The 24,971-nt window shown below is 35.0% G+C and overlaps 1 pseudogene; it reads right to left on the reverse strand.

Annotated features, from left to right (window-relative positions):
* Positions 1-517: 517 nt before the first annotated feature.
* LOC114208368 (calcium-activated chloride channel regulator 1-like) lies at positions 518-23,197 on the reverse strand (annotated as a pseudogene).
* Between the last annotated feature and the right edge of the window lie 1,774 nt (positions 23,198-24,971).

Genomic DNA, 24,971 nt, shown 5'->3' on the forward strand with positions numbered 1-24,971 from the left:
ATTGAAAAATTATCTTTATTGTCCATTTTGATTATAGTTTATATAAACATGAAGTATTCATTCATAAGCAAGAATGAAATCTAAATAATTCTACCATAAAATTATGTTTGTTGTGGATATATAAATATTTTTCAAATGGCTTGGCTGAATTCTGACTTTGTTAATATACCAAATGAATTTGTAGCACACTCTGAAAATGTTTCTTGAAATACCTTCAAGTACAAATACGCATTTTCTTTTTTCATTGAGTTAATAAATGGATTTTTCGAAGATAGGAAATAGTATATGCATTTTGATTTACATTTTAGCAACTAATTTAGCAACTAATTAGTTTATTAATTAGTATTAACGCAACTAATTAGTTTATTAATTAGTATTAATGAACTCTAGTTAGGAAATTTACAACTTTGTACATTTACAAAGAATTTTGTTATAGACAAGTATAGCAAGTTAAATTTTAAATAAATGTTAATTAAGTATGTATATATTGAATATTATTTCTAATACACTTCCTAGTTTAAAATATAGATAAAATCACAGCTAATCCCAAAATTGCCAAACTGGTTGTAAAAATGTTGGTACCCAGAGCAGAGACACTGGATTCCTGCGGAGGAATAAACTTGGTTGCTTGTGCAATGTTAGAAACCTCTGAGGTGAAATTAGCTTCATGGATGGCTTGAATTGCAATATAGAATTTGGTGCCATTTTCTGTTTTAAAAGGTTCTGGTTTAAATTCAAAATTTTCTATTGAGCCAGCCTCCTTAGGTATCAGACTAGTAGTGTTCACTAAAGCAGCATTGTCAAAATCTTCTCGGAGATCCAGGAAACACTTATTCTTATAATGTAGCTGTTGGCTGAAAAACAATAGATACTTCATGTATATTAAAGTCACTAGGATGCCTTATTACCACCATATTTTCTTACACTTAGGGGCCCATCAGAAATGTACACTAGGTTTTGGACATGGAAATCATAGATGTACGTTTTATATGGTTATTCCATCTTCATTCTTTTAGGAACAAATATGTGAGCGTTTTTTAATCTAGTTATCTAACCAAAAAATTAATTCAAAATCTTATAGTACTAAAGAATGAAATCTAGATATTTTTAAAAAGATTTTATTTATTTGAGAGAGAGAATGAGAGAGAGAGAGAGAGAGAGCACGAGAGGGGGAGGGTCAGAGGGAGAAGCAGACTCCCCGCCGAGCAGGGAGCCCGATGTGGGACTCGATCCCGGGACTCCAGGATCATGACCTGAGCCGAAGGCAGTCGCCCTGAAATCTAGATTTTTTTTAAAGAAATAGAAATCTAAAGATCTGAATCTACTTTTAGAACAAGGAACACAATAACATTCAAGTATAGGAAAGACATTCAGTACCCCACAACTGTATTATTTCTCATTAAGCTGAGAGGGAGTAATAGGAGAGAGGGGTGGGAGATCAGTAGAGTGGGAGACAGGGTTGAGGCTAAAGGGAAAAGGAAGCAGAGAGCCTAGGATGTGTACTGATTAAAATGTGCTGAGGAGCTTAGGCAGACTTTGATTAGGACCTTAATTCTACACTTTCTAGCTGTGTAACAAAGAAAAATATATTTCACCTTTTTTACCTTCAGTTTTCTTATCTATAAAATGGAGATTCAGTCATTCAATTCATTCAACAAATATTTATGGAATGCCTACTGACATAATTTTTTTATTCCAAAATTCTTTTAGAGATCTACCAGAGCTATCAATATAAAAATATATTCTTACATTCTGAAATGCCATGAATAAAACATCAATGTCTTCTTTTGAAGTGAAGACTATTTTTTCATGAAATGTTGAAAGTGTTTTAAGTGTGGTGAATAACTTCGATTTAAAATTCTGACCCTCTGCCTTAACATTCTAGTTTCTTAATAATAGGCCTTATCAATCCGTTTTACTACTCTTCACACACACCCTGCGTTCCATTTAGGTGGTTCTGTCTATCTATCTATCTATCTATCTGTCTATCTATCTATCTATCTATCTATCATCTAGCTTTTATTTTAATTTACATATTTTATTGTGAAATTTTGGTTTTTTGACCTTGATCATATTATTTGGTTCCTTCTCTCCCTGTCTGACTCCCTGTATGTGCCTCCCTCTCCCTATTTATGCAAATTGTACTTATTCTTCAAGGCCCAACAGGAAGTCCCACATCTTCATGAAGACTTGTTTACATATTTTATCCACCCTGATGTCTCTCTGCCACGAACTCCTATTGCATGGAATGGAGTTTTCTAGATTATTTTATGGAGGTTCAATTTATCTTTCCAATTAGATCATATTCTTTGTCTTAGGATGAATGGTATGTCTTATATTCCTTTTGTATCAACTAGAGTATCTGGCACTGTGTTGGGTTTGTATTTGACCTCTTTACTAATGACCAGCAATATAGGTATTAAGTTGATGCCCCAACTAATAGAATTATAGAATTATAAAATATTAGAATATAGAATTATATATATTTGTTTAATACTTTAATACTAGGTCACCTAGTAATTCTTATATTTAACAGGTATGGAAATTGGGTCCCTGAGAATTTAAGAACTTCATTGGATATTATATAGATATTTATTTATTCTTTGAGATACTGCTACTACCGTCTTTTGCAATGCTTGATGGTAACATTTGATAGCAACTACAACCTCTTCTTACTTGACACAAGGAAAGAGAGATTAAATTCCACCTAATTTTAGGCATTTATGGTTAAACATAGTAAAGTTCTTCTCTCCCAGGGTCCAGATATAATGCAATCTTTCTTCTTCTTTTGGTTCCTACAATCAGCATGAGGGCATTTATTATAAACCCAATCTTGAACTAAAGGTACCATCTTGACTGAATTGAATTCAGAATTAAACATTTGGTCAGGTAATTTTATCTGTGGCTTTTTCAGTGGAGGGTTTTTTTTTTTTCTGCTATATCTTTGTGGATCATAGCATGAAAAAATAATGTATTTCAAAAGTTGTCATGATAAGAGTTTTCAACATTGACGTGCAAAAGAGCTCTTTGTGGGTATTCTGTTTTCTTTGGTTTTAGAATGATTTTTTCCTTATATAATATGATAAAAAGAAATACAGCTTTGAAAAATGCTATATAGGAAATGAAAGATTAAAAAGCATCTTTTCTTTTGAGAGTATAAAGTGAGAGGTTTTTTGTAACCCAGGAGAAAGAATACTGAACATGGGGCTTTTCAGCTCTGACAACCCCTGAGAAATATTATATATAGATACTGTATATTGCTTTCATTTTCCCACCTTTAAGGGAAAATAGCAAGATTGGCTTTATCGCAAAAGAATCTACTAGTCTAGTACAATATTGGAATATGATATCAATAAATACTGGTTAAATTCAGTTTAAAGTATAGATAAAAGTGACTCAACTTTCTAGAATGAGGACAATTTATTATAAGGAACTTCAAACGAATGAGATATTTCAGCCTTGAACTTTATTCAGACTCCATGGCCAAATTATTTATAAGTAGTGTTATTTATAAGTAGGACATTAGACAATTCCTAGCAAATGAAAGCCAAAGGGATTTCTTTTATATATTTTAAAACATAATATGAAACTTACCTTTTCCTTTATCAAGGACATTGCCAGGGGCAGTCCATGAAAGTTGAATGTGATCTTCTTTAACCTTAACCTCAAGGTCTGTGATTTAGCCAGGTGGGAACACATGAGTATGACTACCAGCAGGTGGAGCTCCTGATACAGTAAATGACCTTCCAGACGTTAGCTGGCTGAAGTCTTCTGACATGTGTATCTTTAGCTTCTGACATGTTGTGTATCTTTGACTTCAGGCCCTGGGTAGGTTCAGTATAATTTTACCTACAAAGAAAGTAATTTTGTGGAACTTTTCATAATGCTATGTCTATTCTTTATCTTGTAATTTCATTTTGCAGCTATTGAAGGGTTAATATTGATTGTAGACATTGAAAAAGTAACAGCTTTTAGTGAAAAAAAGCTTGTTTTATTGGTGTCATTTTAAAATTGATGAGACATTATGCAATGTTAGAACTATCTCTTAACATACCTGTCTTTATTACTTAACTGTAAATTCTTTGAGGACAAGGATGGTATCTTATTTTATCTTTTTAGCTACAGCATCTAGCACAATGCCTGCCACATAGGAAGGTGCTCAGTAATTTTTTTTTAAGATTTTATTTATTCATTTGACAGAGAGAGAGAGCACACAAGCAGGGGGAGTGGCAGTCAGAGGGAGAGGGAGAAGTAGGCTCCCCGCGGAGCAGGGAGCCGGATGTGGGGCTTGATCCCAGGACCCATGACCTGAGCTGAAGGCAGAGGCTTAATCGACTGAACCACCCAGGCATCCCCAGTAATTTTTTTAAATGTAAATGAAATGAACTGAGGGGAGATGTAAACAAAACATGTTGGAAGCATAGTCCTGTATTGGGTCTTTTAATATAAATATGACTTTGAAATACAGAGATAATTATGTAACTGTATACTTATGTTTTCTATAGTACATAATATTTTCAGTGCTTAACCACTTGTAACTTATCTAAACAGATGACACATTTCTTTTTTTTTTAAAGATTTATTTATTTATTTATTTATTTATTTGTCAGAGAGAGAGCACAAGCAGGAGAGCAGCAGGCAGAGGGAGAAGCAGGCTCCCTGCACAGCAGGGAGCCCGATGCGGGACTCGATCCCGGGACTCCAGGATCATGACCTGAGCCGAAGGCAGCCGCTTAACCGACTGAGCCACCCAGGCATCCCCAGATGACACATTTCTATCTTAATGTCACTTACCATTTTCAGCATAGCCTGGTATGTACAGAGCTTTGTTCTGTTTTTGTCTTAAACTTAGTCTAGCCATGTTGTTTCTCGCCTGGGCATATACTTTTCTTAAAAATTTTTTATTGTTATGTTAATCACCATACATTACATCATTCGTTCTCGATGTAGTGTTCCATGATTCATTGTTTGTGCGTAACACCCAGTGCTCCACGCAGAACGTGCCCTCCTTAATACCCATCACCAGGCTAACCCATCCCCCCACCCCCCTCCCCTCTAGAACCCTCAGTTTGTTTTTCAGAGTCCATCATCTCTCATGGTTCCTCTCCCCCTCCGACTTACTCCCCTTCATTCTTCCCCTCCTGCTATCTTCTTCTTTTTCTTTTTTCTTAACATATCTTGCATTATTTGTTTCAGAAGTACAGATCTGTGATTCAACAGTCTTGCACAATTCACAGCACTCACCATAGCACATACCCTACCCAATGTCTATCACCCGGCCACCCTATCCCTCCCACCGCCCACCACTCAGCAACACTCAGTTTGTTTCCTGAGATTAAGAATTCCTCATATCAGTGAGGTCATATGATACATGTCTTTCTCTGATTGACTTATTTCACTCAGCATAACACCCTCCAGTTCCATCCACGTCGTTGCAAATGGCAAGATCTCATTCCTTTTGATGGCTGCATAATATTCCATTGTGTATATATACCACATCTTCTTTATCCATTCATCTGTTGATGGACATCTTGGCTCTTTCCACAGTTTGGCTATTGTGGACATTGCTACTATAAACATTGGGGTGCACGTACCCCTTCGGATCCCTACATTTGTATTGGGCATATACTTTTAAACTGTATCTACCATTTCCATGGTATTCTTTTTTTTTTTTTAAAGATTTTATTTATTTATTAGAGACAGAGATAGCGAGAGAGAGCATGAGCAGGGGGAGAGGCAGAGGGAGAAGCAGGCCTCCTGCCGAGCAGGGAGCCTGATGTGGGGCTTGATCCCAGGACCCCAGGATCATGACCTGAGCTGAAGGCAGACGCTTAACCGACTGAGTCACTCAGGCGCCCCTTTCCATGGTATTCTGTAAAATATCTTGAGTAGACACCATCATTCTTCACAGTATCAGCACCTGTATATTATAATATAATAATTAGTCATTCAAGAGTAACAATGACAGTCCTAAGCACTGTTCATGAGCACTAGTGTTGGCAATCATTTTGGGAGTGAGTATAGCACAGTGGTTTAAGTACATGAACCCCGGAATCAGACTGCTTGGGTTCAGAGCCTGGCCTGGCTACTTGCTAACCTTTGACCTTGGAAAAGTAATTCATGGTAAATATTCAAATAATATTAGCTATTATTATTTCATATAGGAATCCTAACAAAATAAAGAAAATATAATTAAATTGGCAGAAACATATACAAAACACTGACACTAATGAAAATAGAGAAAATTATACTCAATTTCCATGAAGAAATTAAAATTGTTCATAAAATTTAAAGGTAAATGTGCTCATATCTATGTGTAGTCAAGATAGAAGAGTAAAAAATATTAAAACCATAAAAATCAAATTTGATTTACTTAAAAGTTGATTCATTCACATATGTAGGAAATATTGATTTCTAAGTTATGTGACTGTAGTAGGATTTTAGGTTCAGTGGAAGTTGATGCAGATTCTTATTACCTGCACCATTGTCCCAGATCTCCATTATTATTTGATGTCCATTCTTCGGTTTCTATAGTGGCTGTTATGTTGATTCCCAGAACAGGCAAAAACCCTTGACTGACTTGTGTGTAAACAATCATTGGGCTAGGGTAATGTGTTGTACTTTGGCTAATGTGAGCAGTTGCAATTACTGGGAGTGTGGTAGGACTTTTGCTCAAGTAGTCATTGTCACCGTTAGCATCTGAGAATTGGCATGTTTATTTAGAAGGCAAAGTGTCTGTCTGAAAATCCGACATATCTATTTGAGAGTTTTTGTAATACTTTCCTATTCTTGTTTGGAATACAAAATTATTTAGAAATTTAAGCAGAGTAACAGTAATGATTTTTAATATTCAATTTTACAAGCTAGTAAACAATATGGATACAAATCTCTATTCTACTTGGCTTTTTTAAAAAATTTATTTATTTTGAGAGAGAATGAGAGTGAGAGAGGGGGTGGGGTCGGGTGGTGGTGCGGGGAGGGGCAGAGGGAAGGGCAGAGGGAGAGAGAGTCTTTTTTTTTTATTATTCACACAAATTTATCCCCCAACTTATTGTTTTTAATTCTGTTGTAGTCAATTCTATCAAGACTCAAGGAGGGTTTTGTGTTTTTTTTCCCCCAATTCTTCCAAATTTTCTAAAAGCACGTAGTGAGTCAGTGACATGGAATCCTGCGGACTAAGCCAGGTTTTGCGAGCACACTATAAAGGCCCGTACACGAGTTGTGTCTTTCCACAAGTTGTGTCTAAACATGGTTGTGTTTATTCAATCATAAAGCAAGGTTAACATGATTGTAAAGCAGGTTCAGGATTCCAAACTCAATGACATTCCACTATGCGTTTAACAGGGCTTCATACACGTCACACAAGACGTGATATAATACAAAGTCTCACAACAAACAAGATACCGTAAAGGTAAGTTAACGAACCATAAGCGAAGTCAGTCCCTGGGCACCACTGAGAGGACTCGGTCTGGTCTGGGTCAGCCCTCCATGCTCACTGCTTATTATGTTCAGACCGTGGAGGAGCTCTGTTCTGTTCAGAGAGCAAGCAGGCAGAGCCCTCACGGGCAGCTGCCGGGTCGTAAACAGACTTGACGCTGAGCACAGAGCCTGACACAGGGCTCAATCTCAGGATCCCGAAATCAAGACCTGAGCTGAAACCAAGACACCACTCAGGCACCCCTTTCCTTCTTTTTTGTGACAGAGGATCTGTTGCTGCTTTAATATTGACAGTGTAGTAGATGTTATCTTCATTTTTTTCCCTTGAAGTTGATTGACAAATCATGGAGAAAACAAAAGAATATTCTTACCTCTGCAATACCTGGTATTCGAAGACAGGCAGACCGAATATTTAGTTTATCTATTTTGAAATCTGAGGGTTCATATTTTGTTCCTTTTGGATCTTGGAGAAGAATTTCTGGCTTTTGTATTGTCCATGTGACAAAAAAGAAAGTGTCATTTCCAATTGTACTATCCACAGGTACTGTACCATTTATCCCATTTATCCATTCTCTTCCTGTAATACTCAAGGCTTTACTTTCTGTTACATAAATAAAACAAAGAACAGAGAGAACCAGTTTGTAATTATAATTAATAAAATTTCAAAGCTTTGTCAGTTCAGAGTAATTCTAAATTTATGCCTAAGATTTCAGTGAAATAAGATTTTGAAGAATTTAGCAAATAAAAACATTTATTTATTTATTTATTTTTTATTTTTATTTTTTTAAGATTTTATTTATTTATTTGAGAGACAGTGAGAGAGAGAGAGAGAGAGCACATGAGAGGGGGGAGGGTCAGAGGGAGAAGCAGACTCCCTGCTGAGCAGGGAGCCCGATGCAGGACTCGGTCCTGGGACTCCAGGATCATGACCTGAGCTGAAGGCAGTCGCTTAACCAACTGAGCCACCCAGGCGCCCCAAATAAAAACATTTATAATTATAAATAATAAACAAATCAGAAGGAAAGATGGCTACAAGTGTCACAGAAAAGCAAATTCAGGAAGAATGTTTTTCAGTGAGAAATATTTTCAGACAAAAGAGTTATTTATTAGAGAAAGAAATGACTAGGTTAATGGAAATTTATTACAAATATGAAAAGGCAAACAATTTTTCTGAGATTCCAACCTGAATACCCTGCTGAGTGTTGCTGCCACTTCTAGATGAAATTCTACTGAAAGCATCAATAAGACCATTTATGTCTTTATTGGCATAAAAACGATGTCCTCCTAAAATAGAATTGTATTTATAATACTAATTTTAATTGGGAAAATCTACTTGTTCTTGTGCTCTTAACAATATAACTTTGAAGAAAACTTAAAGAACTGGACAAATATCATTGTTTTTATATCAATCATTAGATGTAAGGGCCTGCCATATTAGTAAAGTTGATCTAATCACTAAATACTGTTATAAGAATGAAATTTAAGACAATTTTTTGAACCAGCTGCTTATTTTTAGTTGTGTCTAAGGTATATCAAAACAATTTAGAGAATACCAGTTTAGAATTAAGTAAAAATTAAGTGAGAAAATAAATAGTATAGGAGTTAACAAAGAAATTATACAGGAATAGGGAATGGAAAAGGATGGGTACACCTGGGTGGCTCAGTCAGTTAGGCGTCTGACTCTTGATTTTGGCTCAGGTCATGATCTCAGTGTCGTGAGATCCAGCTGCTCCATGGGCTCTGCGCTGGGCATGGAGCCTGCTTACGATTCTCTCTCTCCTTTCTCTCTACCCCCACTGCCTTGTACTCACATGCACACACGTGCTCTCTTTCTCTTTCTCAAAAAAAAAAAAAAAAAAAGCAATGGAAAAGGATGGATTGCTGGGGGCCAGAACTGGTAATCAGGACTTTAACTACAGCCTTGGGCAAATCATTTGTACTCTGTAGGTTTCCATTTCTTCTTCTATGAATTAGGGCTATCTGAATCTTGACTGTAGGATTGAACAGGATAAATATGAAAAACAATTTTGAAATTACAATTGAGGAAGTCATTAGTAGCCATGGAGAAAGAAATTTCAATTGGTGGTATTGGTAGAAAGTGGTGAGAAATGAATGAAGACAGAATATTGACTAATATTAGAAGAAGCTGGTATAGGTAGAAATGCAAAGAGGTGGGGTCGGGGAAGAGGGAAGATTAATTTGAAGGACAAGGACAAGGAAGGGACAAAGATTAAATTTTAGGATAGGAACTTTATGAGCAGTGTTGTAGTTTAAGGGGAAAGAGCCCTGGGAATGGGAGAGACTGAAAATATATTTTCTATTCAAACTATAGTCCAAAGGTTTGCCTGTCATATTTGACAGGGTCTCCAGTTTTTTGGAAGCAAAACGTCCCAGAGCAATGGTGTGGATGATTGCAGCACTTTGCTTTACCTCCTCAAAGCATGAGCTTATGTGATCATCTTCCCCATCTGTTAGTAATATGATTTCAGAACCAGAAGTACTCTGGTTACTGTGGATAATTGCCTGGTAGTGAAAAATCAGAATATCATATCTCAATAAATTTAAAATAAGAATAAACCTACTCTTTAGTCTTGGAGAAGTCTTTAGGCCTAGGCATGAGAGCAAGCAAAAGGAATCTTTGCATTGTCATTCCAGGCTGAGTTGGCATAGAAATGAGTGTAATGTACAATGGTCTTGTGGGTTTTCAAAGACAGAGTGTGAGCAGTGCTTCTAATCTTTTCAGATATATTCAAGCTACCCAAGAGAGGAGAATAAAACACTTAGAACAGTGCCTAGCAAATAGTAAGTACTAAGTGAATGTTAGTTGTTATTATTCCAGGAGATGCTTGAGGTAGAGGCAAATGACCCAGGCAGTTTTGGCAGCATACTAGACAACATTTACAAAGTCATGACTAAAGGCAGCTATGCAAAGTTAAATTATGTGCCTTTTTATGTATTTTAGTTGATCATTGAAGAATCTGAGGATTTCCTGGAAAAAACATTGAAGTAAGAAATAGGATGTTCATAAATTTATTAAGTATTATATTTTTTTTGGTCTTTTCCTGACTTCTATCAAGAGTACTGGCTAAAAATCTTTAGTCAGACAAATTGAGAGTAAATTCTACCTCTGCTATTTGCTAAATAGAATATCTAGCATTTAGTTCCTCACCGCCACCATATATAAGTTCTGTAAATAGAGCAGTGTAGTGATTAGCTTTTTAGATTTTGGAATAAGAAAGACCAGGTTTTGAATCCTACCTATATTTGCTAGTTACTAACTATATGATCTTAAGAATGATATTTAATTACTCTGAACCTTAGTTTCCTTATGTGCAAAATGGGCGTAATAATACCTTACTAAAAAAGTGTTGGTAAGGATAAATAAGATCAAACATATATTTAACACAAGCAATAATGTAGTATATGCTCAATAAATTTTAGCTGTTATGATGATTATGTAAGTAAAATACTATATATTGCTATGGTTTCATTTTAAAAGTAATTAAGAGGTATTTATAACTTTGAATGTGACTTAACATAATCTGTTCAGCAATAAACTCTGTGGTCAAAATACCCATAAATTTATATCAAAATATATTAAGAAAAACATACAAACCAATATGTTCAAACATCAAGACACATTCCCAAGATATAATACTATCATATTTTAGAAGTGAATAGACATATATAAGAATTATGTTTATTATAATAATAGCAGTCCTTTCTTGAGCACTTATCTTACATAATTCTCATAATTAAATGCGATAGGTACTGTTGTTTTCCACATTCCCTTAGTTGAGTAAACTGAGACTTTCTGAGTTAACTTACCCAAGGTCATTTAGCTAATAAATAATAGAGCCAGATCCCAGGTTTGCCTGAGATCCCAGGTTTGGCTGCCACATACATCCTCCAGGCCTGTGTGCCTCCTTGAACCAATATACTTTGTAAAAAATAGACTCCACAAGAAAGCTGAGATAGCATTAATTAGTGGCCTGGAAAAGTGTAATAATCTCTCCTTTTTGTAGCTGAAGCAATGGGAGGGTCAGTGAATGAAAGCAGTTTTCTGTTTTTGTGACTTAAAAAATGACAATAAATAGGCTTAAAAAGAGTCTATCTTAGGTTGGAAGAAATTCAAATGCATACCGTAAGGCAGGTTAATATAGTGCTGAAAAGTTACTCTCAATATTTTATTTCACAATTTTTATTTCATTAAACTTCCACCTGTGTGTCTTGGGTTTGGTACTATCCTGCTTGAGGAACTATCCTTGTGATTTTTAACTGTCAATTTAATTGATGAACTCAGGTTTTCTTTATAGCCTGGCAACAGTGATAGTTTCCCTCTTCCACAGCCCCCTCAACAGCATTATTGTTTACTGATAGTCATTCAGACGGTGGGAGTGATAAAGAAATGGTGAGCTCCTCAAGAAAATTGCAGTGATGATGTGCACGCTGGATTTTTCTTCCCTTGCTTAACCATTCACCAATGCAACTCAGTACCTCAAGAATACATTGGTGGAATAACCACACTCAGAGAGGCTACCCAGCTGTAAGCAACAGACAGTAGGGGAATCTTTTAAAAAATATACCATTTAGATAAGGCACCTATGAACTCATGACCCTTGTTCAAAGATAGTGGGGTAAAAATAAAAGCAATGGTAAATGGCAAATGATATTTAGAAAAGTATTTTTATTTTACCTGGAATCCTGCTCTGAGACCACTGCAAATTGAGGTTCCACCACCAGCTTCTTGAGGCAGGTTTGCAGTGATCTTTTCATAAGCATTATTACCAGTTATTTCTGTTAGGTAGTTTTGGGTTGTAGCAAAATGTTCAAATGTGACCATTGCAACCAAAGATCCCTTTTCAATAATTAGAAGCTAGTTCTGCTGCTTGATTCATTCAAAAGAGATAAGATAAAGATATCTGAACAATTCCTGAGTCTCCTCAAATTTGACAGATTGGTGAAAGACAAAGTTGTTCATGGGCCAGAGATCTTGATAGTATTGGTTACTGTATTTTAGAGTTTGACCCCTTTATTTTATTAAAAGAAATAATATTAAAGAAAAAATGGAAAAATCAGTCATGTTATACTTAGTAAAGCCTTAAAAATCTATGCCTTTTTATTTAACAGTTTTATATTCAGGAATTTCTGCTAAGAAAATAATTTAAAAATGCATACAAAAATGTTCATTGCAGCATAATTTTTATAACAAGTTGAAAACTCTAAAATGTCCAATGATAGGAGGCTGACTAAATTATGGTATGTGCATATGATATAATCATTAAAAATTATATCATGAAATCATTTTTTTCCATAGGGAGTGTTTAAGGTATGGTAAGTAAAAAAGTCATATTATAAAATATTATACAAAATATAATCACATTTTTGAGGAGGAAAAACAAATACACAAACAGAAAAAAGACTGGAATGACATATGCTCAATGGTGGAATTATGGATAAATTTTTTTTGCTCAGTTATAGTATTTTCAATTTGTTAGAACTAAAGTTAAAGAATAAACATAATCCATCATCCAATCATCTTAATATAACAATTATTTTTATTTTAGTGTATTATCTCTTAGTACTTGTCCATATAGAATCATTGTACTAAAAGTTATTAGAGTAATAAATATATATTTTAGGTAGCTTAATAGAATTAAACCTAAGATTAAATTATATTTCTAGTAGCTTAACTACTTAATTTAAGAGAGCTAACAAATAAATGTCTTACCGAACTCATGCTTCCGGATTTATCAAGTACCAAACAGACTACTTGCTCTTTGGACTTCAGCAATGAAAATGTAGGATGAGGTGGTGGATCTGTTCCTTTCATGGGAGATGCATTCTGAAAATCATCAGAGTCCATAACTATATCCCATGTGCTTCTGCTACTATGCATTTTGTTTTATAGGTTTGGAGTTTCTGTATTATGAGTTTTTGCTGTACAAAATTCAGTTACCTGGAAAAAAAATCAGTCAGAAGACACTATTACAATAATTGGTAAGTGTTACATTCCTTTCCAAATATGCAGCTGGCTGCCACATCCTCCAGAGATTTTATCTCCTGACAATTAAAAATTATTTCATAATCTAACAATCTCACATCCATTTTGCATACCTCAGTAGAGAGGAAGCAAGGTGAAACCATCACTGGAAAGTTTTTTTGATGATTCTTTTAGGTATAGGGAGATCGTGGCAGTTGGGGGAAGCGTATGGCTGGTACAACTACTTAATTTAACTTCTTAATTTCCCTTCTGGATTCTTGGGCGACTCAAGTTTGAATTAAGTTTAGTAGAAAAGGGATGGGATTTGCAATAATTTCTAGCTGTCCTTTAAAAGTGGGATAAAGAAAATGACCTTCTTTAATTGCCGAAGTGTTTTCTGTATCTTTATAGTTGACCAAAAAAACTTGAGAACAGATATTTTATTTATTTATTTATAAGATTTTATTTATTTGAGAGAGAGAGAGCACAAGTGGGGTGGAAGGGCAGAGGGAGAAGGAGAAGCAGACTTTCCGCTGAGCAGGGAGCAGAGGGCTCAATCCCACAGCAGGCTCGATCATGACCTGAGCCAAAGGCAGACGCTTAACCTACTGAGCCATCCAGGTGCCCGGAGAACAGACATTTTAACAAGCTGGATTATTTTTGGCTCTAGTGAACTCTGACATAAAATAATACTACTGAGAAAGTAATGAAAACGTAGGGAGAAAATGAGGAAATCTGATTGCTGCTCTTTCAGTTGCAAATGGTGAGTTGTAGCCAGCAATTCTGCCAAATGATGTTTCCTTACTGTAGAATCTGAGAAAATTCTCCAAGTTTTTGAAAACTTAGTAACTTGGAAAAATGCTCCCATGAACTAATGCAGCATTCAAGAAGGAATTCATTTTGCAGTAAGCCTGAGCTTATCAGAAATATATTTTTTAAAGATTTATTTGAGAGAGAGAGAGAGAGAGAGAACTAGGTGAGGGGCAGAGGGAGAGGGAGAGAGAGAATCCTCAAGCAGACTCCCTGCTGGGCACAGAGATGACCTGGGGCTCAATCCCAGGACTCTGAGATCATGACCTAAACCGAAATCAAGAGTTGGATGCTTAACCGACTGAGCCACCCAGGCACCCTGAGAAATATTTTTGTAAGTGGCATTGCATGTTTAAAAATGCCTTCCTAATATAGAGTTTCCAGATGTAAGCTCAAATTTAGAACTAAATTATTAAATTTCCATACCTTTTATTTAAGTTTTAAGATTTTGTTTTCCTTCTAATATGGATGATTTACAATGACTTCAGAACTACTGACATATCCCAGAAAGAGTTCATTGAATGGGGGAAAAATACAGTTTCACTCAAAGTGGTGATTGATAGTCAAGTCTTGCTTATATGAAATGCCCATCAAATCTGGTCCCTCTTCCCCTGCCACTGACACTGCCTTTATTCAGAGACTTCAGGTCTCTGATCTGTCTATTGCTGTAGCCTTCTGGCTAATCTCTCTGCTTCCTGTCATTTCACTCCATTTTCCTCCTCACTGTTAGTACAATTATCTTCCTGAAAGAAGTAAGCTGATCATATCACCAATCTGAAGCTGTTAAGATAAAATCCAAATACCTTAGCTTTGTAGGTTCCAGTTTGTTCTTTCAATCTTGTTTCCTCCTCCTTGCTTTCACCATCCTCTGCTTATACCACACTGAGTTTTTTCCTGTTCTTAGAGTATGCTAGAAATCTTCACAAGGGTCTTTGCTAACCCAAATGGGAGAAGAGACAGGAAATCTTGGGCAAATTAGAAAAAGGTGACCTGTTCTCAAGTTTTCTTCTTCTTCTCCTTTTTTTTTTTACTGCTATTTACCTGAAAATTGTTCTAATAAATATTAAAATTTTTAGTGACCATGATGCAGATAATTTGGGCAGTGCTCAACTTGTACAATCATGCATGGCATTCCTGCACTTTTCCCTACTCTTTGCTTTTATAAACTGTTTTTTTTTGTTTGTTTTTACTTAAAATTGCCCTTCCTATTCCTGCTTTGGCAAGTTCATACTCATTCCTTTTCAAATACAATTTTTTTCATCTCTTTAGAAACAATTTTCTTTCTTTTTTTTTTTTTAAAGATTTTATTTATTTATTTGCCAGAGAGAAAGAGAGAGAGAGTACAAGCAGGGGGAGCGGCAGGCAGAGGGAGAAGCAGGCTCCCTGCTAAGCAAGGAGCCGGATGCAGGGCTCTATCCCAGGACCCGGAGATCACGACCCGAGCCGAATGCAGACGCCCAACCATCCGAGCCACCCAGGCGCCCCTAGAAACAATTTTCTGACCTCCAGGTGTAGATGTTTGCTGTACTTCCCTAGCACTTGGTTTATATCACTTTGTACTTTGTATTCATATATATATTTTCTTATTTCTCTACCTTTCTCACTAAACTGAGTCTGTCAAGAACAGTTATCTTTAATTATTTCTGTATTTCCAGCTCCTAACACTGTGCTGGGCAGGAAGTGGAAATAATGAAGTTGAAGGGAAGGAAATCATGGAATTGAACATTTGGTATTTCAGGTCATATCTCTCTTGGGTAAGCTGATGCCCTGGGTACAGATGCTATGCAATTTATTTAATCTGTGCTATGATAATTAGAAGTTAGTGTTATTTTGGATAAGATGTTCAGTATTTATGTCTGAGACATGGCTTATATAATTAGTTCCATCCATATTTCAGCTATATGATCTTCTTCATTATTATTTGTCTCTCAGGTAGGCAGCATGAGTTATTTCCTGACAGATGCTTTTGGGATTTATAGCTTGGTATAGACAGTACATATTCCAATTATCCTCTCGTATCACATGATCTGATACCTACTTGGATGCTGAATTCTGATCCAGATTTAGCAGGTTAAAATGAACTTTCTTGACTCGTATTTCAACTATTTCTAGAAGGGACCATTTTTAGACTAGAAAATAACTTCTACTTAAATATCTAATTAGGTTCTTTTAAGAGTTTTAGCAAATATTAAGTCTATATTTTGATTCAAGTTCTTCATCATTAATGCCCTGGGCTCTAAAACGATTTTAAATTTTATTGGAAATAATAAGCCTTTACAAACCTCTACTCAAAGAAGTATTGTTGCTAGTGATTTGGTATATGGAATATTGCTTCTTTTAAATAAGTTAGTCTTACTATCTAGAGGTAGTATACTTTATTTCGGTTTGTTTTTGATAACTTTCATATTTAAAAATCTTTTTTACATGCTTAGAAACCTTCATTAGGTAATGACAATATGTTTACATTAATTAAGATTGGACTTATCCAGGGAAAGAGACAATTGACTATTATCCAAATATTTTATAAATTTTAAAAACTAAAACTTTAAAGTTTATTTCATTTTAAAAAAAAATATTTATTTATTTGAGAGAGAGAGAGAATTAGAGAGAGAACATGAGAGGGGGGAGGGTCAGAGGGAGAAGCAGACTCCCTGCTGAGCGGGGAGCCCAATGTGGGGCTCGATCCTGGGACTCCAGGATCATGACCTGAGCCAAAAGCAGTCGCTTAACCAGCTGAGCCACCCAGGCGCCCCTAAAGTTTATTTTATACTCACTTTGTGCTAAGCACTGTGGTCATGCTTTGTTCATTCTACCTCTTGTGAACCTAATAACAATAACCTGTGAAGTATTATAATTCCCATTTATGAGACGAGAGAACTAAATCTCAGATTTAGCAGTTTGCTTGTAATGACGCAGTTTGAAAATGACAGACTGGGCTTTGATATCAAGTCTTTCTGATTCCAAGCCACCTGTTCTTATCCACTCAAATTTATATGTTGAAACAAGATATTTCAGGTCAAACATTAGCTTTAAAACTTGAATTATTATGTTATTATTTTATAACTGATCAGACTGGTAATTGTGAACTTTTCCCTTAAGTTTGTTATGTAGAAACAGAGCCATGTATGTTTGCACAGTACCACTTTGCAATAGCTTGATGTACTTTAGTGTAAAGGAACTAGAAAATCTAGAGTGTCAGTACTTTTCCAAAGCTATAGAATGAATTAATTTGGAAAAGTAGTATGACTAACACTTAGAAGAGAGAATTAAAAGTAAGGTTGTAGTTTTAGAACTACACAAATCCACAGAAGTCAAATGAGGGAAGGGATGTTGTAAGAAATTATGTGACATCAGTGAAAAGGGTACAGTTCTACTTCTGAAGAAAAGAAACCGGTTTATAGAAAAAGTGGAATAATTTCCAGACGCACCCTGACACAGGCTGGAGAAAATGGTCTTTAGTTAATTGTCTGAGTAATCTTCATTTCTTTTGGTATACATAATTTCATAGTAGAAAATATAGCTTCCCTAATTAATTTTTCCTGAAGTGTTCCTTTGTGAAACTAGAAAAAGAAGGTACTTACAGAATCGAGACTTTGCATAAACATTATGGAGTCCCTTGCAGTCTGGGATTTTTCTGGGATAAATGTACACTTTGCTTCATACAGCCCTGTCTGTGAGTCACGCCTGCATGGCCTTGTTCTACAGCTGCTTCCCTGACATTCCTTGAAAACCACATTAATGCCAGTAATATGAGTTGAACATCTATGATGAAAGAATTAAATTACATTTATATACGAAGACCAGAAATCATGAGAAAAGACTAGTATCTACAATCTTTCCCTTAACGATAATTGCTACAGATCATGGGCAAACATTTCATTTTGCCAGAAGTAGTCACAGTGTCCTGCCTCTATTTATAATTGATGTCAGTAAGAACAATCATGCCAGTTTATAGTTATTAACATTCATTGTCCACTAATGTAATCAATAAATTTATTATCCCTGTGACCTTGAACTAAAGATAATTCCTGAGCTATAGGGATGTTGTAAAGATGAAATGAGTTAAAAGATACAGAGGAGTTGCTTCCTAGTGGGGATGAGAGAGTCAACATAATGATAAAAACCCTCTTAAATTTCTATGTATGTGATATAAACACATACACACATATTGCTTATAGTTATAAACATATATACACATATGTGTGTGTACCATACATACAAAACCATGTGTGGTTTTGTGTTTATAGCATTTTGCAATTTACATTTTGAAAACCACTGAGCTAGATTGAAGGACAAAATAAAAATAAACATTGCATGGAAATGCTTGTGCATTCAAACAAACTGTTCAGTCTTTATGATAAGTAAGATAATTGTCAAGTCCCAGGCAAGGAATGGTGGGGTAGAGTATGGGTAAAAGATTCTAAAGAGTTCCTATTGATCTGTAGGATTTACTTTTATTCTGCATTAATATCAAGTGTCAGGATATTAATCCACTTAAACTTTTTTGTATTGCAAGGATTAAAGGAGATGGTGAGTCATATATTCCAAGAGGGTTAGCTCTGGGGTAAGCCTGAAAATGAAACTTACACTGCCTCAAACAAAGTGCCTGGCACATAGTAGGGTTTCATTAAACGTTATTTTAGATAATTGTTTTTACTAATATATCTCTTTTTATGGCTGGTAAGAAAACTTATTCATTTTCCATTGATTTATCAAAAATTTGTTATTTGATACATTGTTTGTTGTTACTTTACTCTGCGCCAGGCCCAAGTCTAGGAGAATAAAAAAAAAGTCAGTCTTTGAGGATCTTAAAGTCTAGTGTGGAAAATAAAATTACATAGACCACTACTGCTCCGTGTGAGAGAAGGCCCTGTGTATTGCTTTGGGGACATTCTCACATTTAACACCAAATGGAGGGAGAGGAAAAGGACACTTGGGGAACAAACGTTTAAACTGAGTCTGGAAGAATGAACAAGCATTGTTTGGATAAGGGAGGTGATGCAGGTAGGAGTTGCATGAGGTGAGAACCGTATCTGCATGAGACTCCATGCAGCTCAGTAGGGATAAAGCAAACAACATGAAAGACATTGGGAGAGGCATGTTTCTCTCACAACTCTTTTCTCTAATATGTTTTTTATTCCAAAGACTTGTTTCCAATTACATTGATTTCTATTGTTCTTTAATACTCTTTAAATACTCCATATTTAAATATCTCATCTATTTATTAGTAGGACCTGTCTAAATCCACCCAGAATTATATTTATATTTAAGGAATATAATAATAAAATATTTATATTTCAAAAAATCATGTACTCACTTATCCTTATGAAAAATACTTTTTTAAGCTCAAGATAAAATGAAGAATAAAATATATTTAACATGAAGCTCTAGTAGTTTAATTGGTTTCAATGAAACAGATTCACCTTAAAGAGTTATGAATCAATAGACATTGGGGAGGGTATGTGCTATGGTGAGCATTGTGAATTGTGTAAGACTGATGAATCACAGACCTATACCTCTGAAACAAATAATACATTATATGTCAAAAAAAAAAAGATAGTAGGAAGGGAAAAATGAAGGGGGAGAAATCGGAGGGGGAGACGAACCATGAGAGACCATGGACTCTGAGAAACAAACTGAGGGTTTTAGAGGGGCGGGGGGTGGGAGGATGGGTTAGTCCGGTGATGGCTATTAAGGAGGGCATGTATTGAATGGAGCACTGGGTGTTATATGCAAACAATGAATCATGGAAATCTTTGACTCAGTTAAGCTAAGGATCTGGGGCAGGGAAACATAAAATACATGGACACTGTATTAAAATATTGTAAATATAAAATTATAAGTGGCAATATTCTCTCATAGGCAGAGTGTTTGTCTGACCTATGAGAATGTTGAGAATGAATCAGTTTTGATGTAGTGTTTTTTCATCACTACATCAAAGTAGTTTTTTCATCACTACATCATAGTAGTTTAATTGGTTTCAATGAAACAGATTCACCTTAAAGAGTTATGAATCAATAGACATTGGGGAGGGTATGTGCTATGGTGAGCATTGTGAATTGTGTAAGACTGATGAATCACAGTCTACATCAAAAACTGATGATGTAATGAATGGTGACTAAGAAAAAAAGAGTTATGAATCAAATGGAATAAAGGAAAATAAATAAATAAAATGAAATAAAGGATATGATAGGAACTTGAACTCCAGTTCTCAGATATCTTAAGGTTTAGGCTACAGCTTTTTCCTTTTTCCTCTGACAATAACATATTTTAGTACAGTCCCCATGAATACCGAAATGAATCCCAATTCCTGATTGATCTTGATTCCAAGGTAGAATCCCCAGAAATATTTGGACATATACATAGTGGGGCAGGTTGGATATTGCAATTAACTGTATGAGCATTCAACCACTGAGATAATTTTTTTTTTGCCTAGTATAGAAAATTTAAAAATAATAAGTGAAAAGTTTTGAAAACAAATTTGTTCAATAAATGATACCTTGTTGCTTCAATAGTGTTCTGTCTGGAAATATAGAATGGCCAGTCCACATTATACTCATCAAACATTCCCCATCGGAGGTGGGCCCACTCATGGACAAACACTCTGCCTATGAGAGAATATTGCCACTTATAATTTTATATTTACAATATTTTAATACAGTGTCCATGTATTTTATGTTTCCCTGCCCCAGATCCTTAGCTTAACTGAGTCAAAGAACTTTAGAAATTGATACCTTTCGTTAGGTCAAAAATGCTGAAATGGGTTAGTATTTATTACTTATTTTTTCAATTTGTTGTTCTTATTTTTTATTAAACACACACAAAGAAATATAATTTTGTTGAAATAACTACTATATTTCTAGATAAAGATGTTAATCAGTACTCATTTCTCTTTTTAAAAAATCTTTAAAAATACCATTAATCACAGTGTCATATTTGTTTCCAATGGAAAAAAGATGGAAGTATAAAATAGATATCCCTACCTCGGGACCAATAGATAGGCAAATTATTAGTCAACAAGAAGTTTGGAGTAAAATGTATATATTGTCCTTTTTCCCCAATTGTCCATATTGAAGTGTATAGGGATCATCTCCATATTTTAGGTAAGGATTGGCAACTATGACATCCGCCTAAAAAGCAGAAGAATAAACAAAAACATCACAAGAGTGATAGAAACAAGGATTTCTTTTATCTAAACTAAGACAAGTAATATTACTAAATTAATTACTAAAGCAGTGGCTAGGAACTGCTAAAAAATGAGTATTAATTTTTAGGAAGCACAGGAAAAAAGTGTAGGTGCTAGATAAAATACCCTACCTGGTCATATGATTCTTGTTTTGGCATCAAGTACTCAGATTTTGACTTCCAGGTCATTGGAATTAAAATGCTTACATTCCTGGGCACCTGGGTGGCTCAGTCATTAAGCGTCTGCCTTCTGCTCAGGTCATGATCCCAGGGTCCTGGGATCGAGCCCCTCATCAGGCTCCCTGCTCGGCGGGAAGCCTGCTTCTCCCTCTCCCACTGCCCCCGCTTGTGTTCCTTCTCTCACTGTGTCTCTCTCTGTCAAATAAGTAAATAAAATCTTAAAAAAAAAAAAAAAAGCTTGTATTCCTGAAATAAACTCTTCGTTTGGTGGCATGAAATAGGTAAGTTGAAGCTTCAGTTACCATTTCCTGACAAAATATGGTAACAATTTCATAATGAAATGATCATGAAAGTGTATATACGAACAAAAAAAGCAAATCTAAGCTCCCTTTCCCCAAATATTTTGGCAAAGCCTAACTGAAAAATAAGTTGAATTTTACTCTATCTCTTTAGTCTGTAAACTTTTCATTTTCACATGCCCAGAAATCAACTCTATTTTTTACCTATCCAGACCCGCATTCAGTCTTATGGATTGGAGAGGGGAATGAGTTCTGGGTGAGATATAAAGGTGATTAAGACCGGGAGCTGGTTGGCAAGTTGCTTATTTAATTAAACAGAGGTGTTGGTAATTGGGTTGAGAGTTTAAAGTTCTGTAGATTTTATACTTTTTAATTAAAAAAAACCACTTTGCTAGATTTGAGTTACTTTTTCATATGGAGTGTATTCATAAAAGGCAAAGTTTTACCAAGCAGTAAGGAAAATAAAAATATATAGGTCTCATTGGCTTCACATTCCAGTTTTACCAGTTATTTTAAGACTATACGAATCATTAGCTTCTCTCATTTATGCAACAAGGGTAATAATTTACCTCATAGGGATATTGAGAGGATCAAAGAAGATAGTATATATTAAAATGCTATATATAAAGTGTTTTTATTATACTGACTAACCCAAATAAAATTAAGAAGTAAATCAACTTCAAAAATATGCAGTATTTTCTTTGAAATCAAATACATCAGAGTTTGCTAATTTTTCAGGGTTGAACAAGTATGAACAACTGAAAAAATGTATAATGAAGATCTAGGGCTTAGGTTAGCTATTTAAACATTATAAAAATAACTTTACAAAAGTAAAATTTTAAAAGAATTCTCCAGTAGGTCTAAGGTCTTTCTGTTAGCTTAGTAAGTTGAAGAAATACTGTAGTTTGGCCTTTTAATAATTTATTAGGGGAATGACTAATACTATTAATATATGAGAAATCATAGTTAAACTAAGCAGATGTTAATCTTGACAACTTAGATACATATTACATAAATGATAAATATTGTCAAAGCAGTTTTGGAAAGTTGTAACTCTGTGAGAGCATATGTATGTGCTTTGGCAACATGGATGGAAAATACTTATTGGAATAAAAATAAGTGTGTAATAAAATTTTCTCTCTTACCTTTATGTTTTGAATGAGTTTTTCATCTTCTTGTACCCTAGGGTTAATTGCAATGACAATGCCATCATATCTATTGTTATTCAAATTTACCATTGAGCTTTTCACTCCAGCAAGAGATGTAGAGCTAGGAACAGAATAACATACAGATTGAGCACCATTACTGTACATTACAATAAACCTGTGGAAATGCAAGGAGAGTATTTATGTATCTCCTTAACTCAGGAATTTGAATCTAGATCAAAATATTTGCATAAATATAACATTATGAATTACTAAAATATTTTGATGAACTTCCTTATCTCACCTCATTATCCTAAAGATTTAAGTTGTTAAATAGCAATAGGGATTATGCTGAACATATTTATCATACTTTCTAAGACAGTTGAGGTCTTAAGTACTCATTGAGTTGAGTAATTCTTTAGATTGTATAGTTGTCATCCTCATCATGGTGGTTAGTCATGGTCATCATCATCATCATCAAGAGATTGTCCAGTCCTGGGATCTTTTCATAGAAAAGTACTTTATGGAAGGGTGAGGAACTGAAATAAAAAGCACCAGGAAAGAGCAGTTGAAAAAGGTGTGTTTAAAAAACAAAACAAAACATAAAACAAATGAAGGAACTGGAGTGGGAGTGGCAATGAATTAGAGTCAAAGACTTCCTTTAGGTGGGAGTGATATAAGTACAATGGTCAGGGTCAACTATGGATCAAGAAGAAAATGGGTTTTTTGATTACCTTCTGTGATAACTACTGTGTATTTCAGTTTTCAAATAGCATTGAATGCTGTAAGTCTTATATAACTTGAAAACTTAATATGCTTTTAAAACATTTTTAAAAAATTTTTATATTTTTATTTACTTAAGAGAGAGAGCATGAGTGGGGGGGGCAGATAGGCAGAGTAAGAAGCAGACTCTCTGATGAGCAGGGAGCCTGACATAGAGCCCGATCCCAGGACCCTGAGATCATGACCTGAGCTGAAGGCAGACGCTTAACTGACTGAGCCACCCAGGGAAAACTTAATATGCTTTAATTGAGATTTCTTTTTTGGACTGAACACAAATCTGCCAATGTCCCTTAGCTTAAAATAGTTGTACACACAGCATTGTGAGCTGGCTTTGGAGTCAGATGAATCTAAAGCTGACCCTTGCCTTGGTCACTAACAGCCACATGATTCTTAATAAGAGGTGTATGGCTCTTTGGGAAGCACTTCATACAAGACTCCTGGCACCTAATGAGCACTCACTAAATATTATCCATTATTATTAAACATTACATATTATTTTATGAACACAAAGCTTGTTATAAATTTTTTCCAATTATATTCTATATTTTCACTGGCTTCTTTTGTAAAACTTTAAATATAGTCTTCCAGCGTTTAACTGGGGAATAGTGTCTCTGAGCCTATCCCAAAAAGACTAGAAAAGGAATTGTCAGAAGTGAAACTCTTAGCTTGTTGTAATGTTTTTTGACTATCTCCATCTATTGATAATATTCTTTACTTTTAGTCCAGCTTAGATGTGTTCTCACCCCTAAAATCTCAAATTATCCACATTAAAAATAATCTAATCTTTCTTTTGTACTCATTTGAATCACTTATTACATATAAACAGTATTGCATTTGTTTTTATTAATATACATAGTGTACCTCCCCTACCTCCCACTATATATGTAAATTCCTTGGAGGAAAGAGATTTATTTATTTAGTTAGTTTAACCTTTCTTCCTCTGAAGTCTCTAGACTGTAAAATGCAGACAATAATAGCTATCTGGAAGGAATGTTTGGAGGTAAAATGAAATAATGTATGTGAAAGCACTTAGGTGTACAAGTGCCTAGTATATAGTAGGCCCTCAATTAATATTCTTTGATTTTCATTATCTCTTTTAATTTATATGAAAAAAATACATACATGAGTGCTTCTATGTGCCAGGTTTAG

Source organism: Eumetopias jubatus, unplaced genomic scaffold (genome assembly GCF_037043125.1).
Source record: "Eumetopias jubatus isolate StellerSeaLion01/CBP00866 unplaced genomic scaffold, mEumJub1_p1.0 scaffold_4, whole genome shotgun sequence".
Lineage (NCBI taxonomy): Eukaryota > Metazoa > Chordata > Mammalia > Carnivora > Otariidae > Eumetopias > Eumetopias jubatus.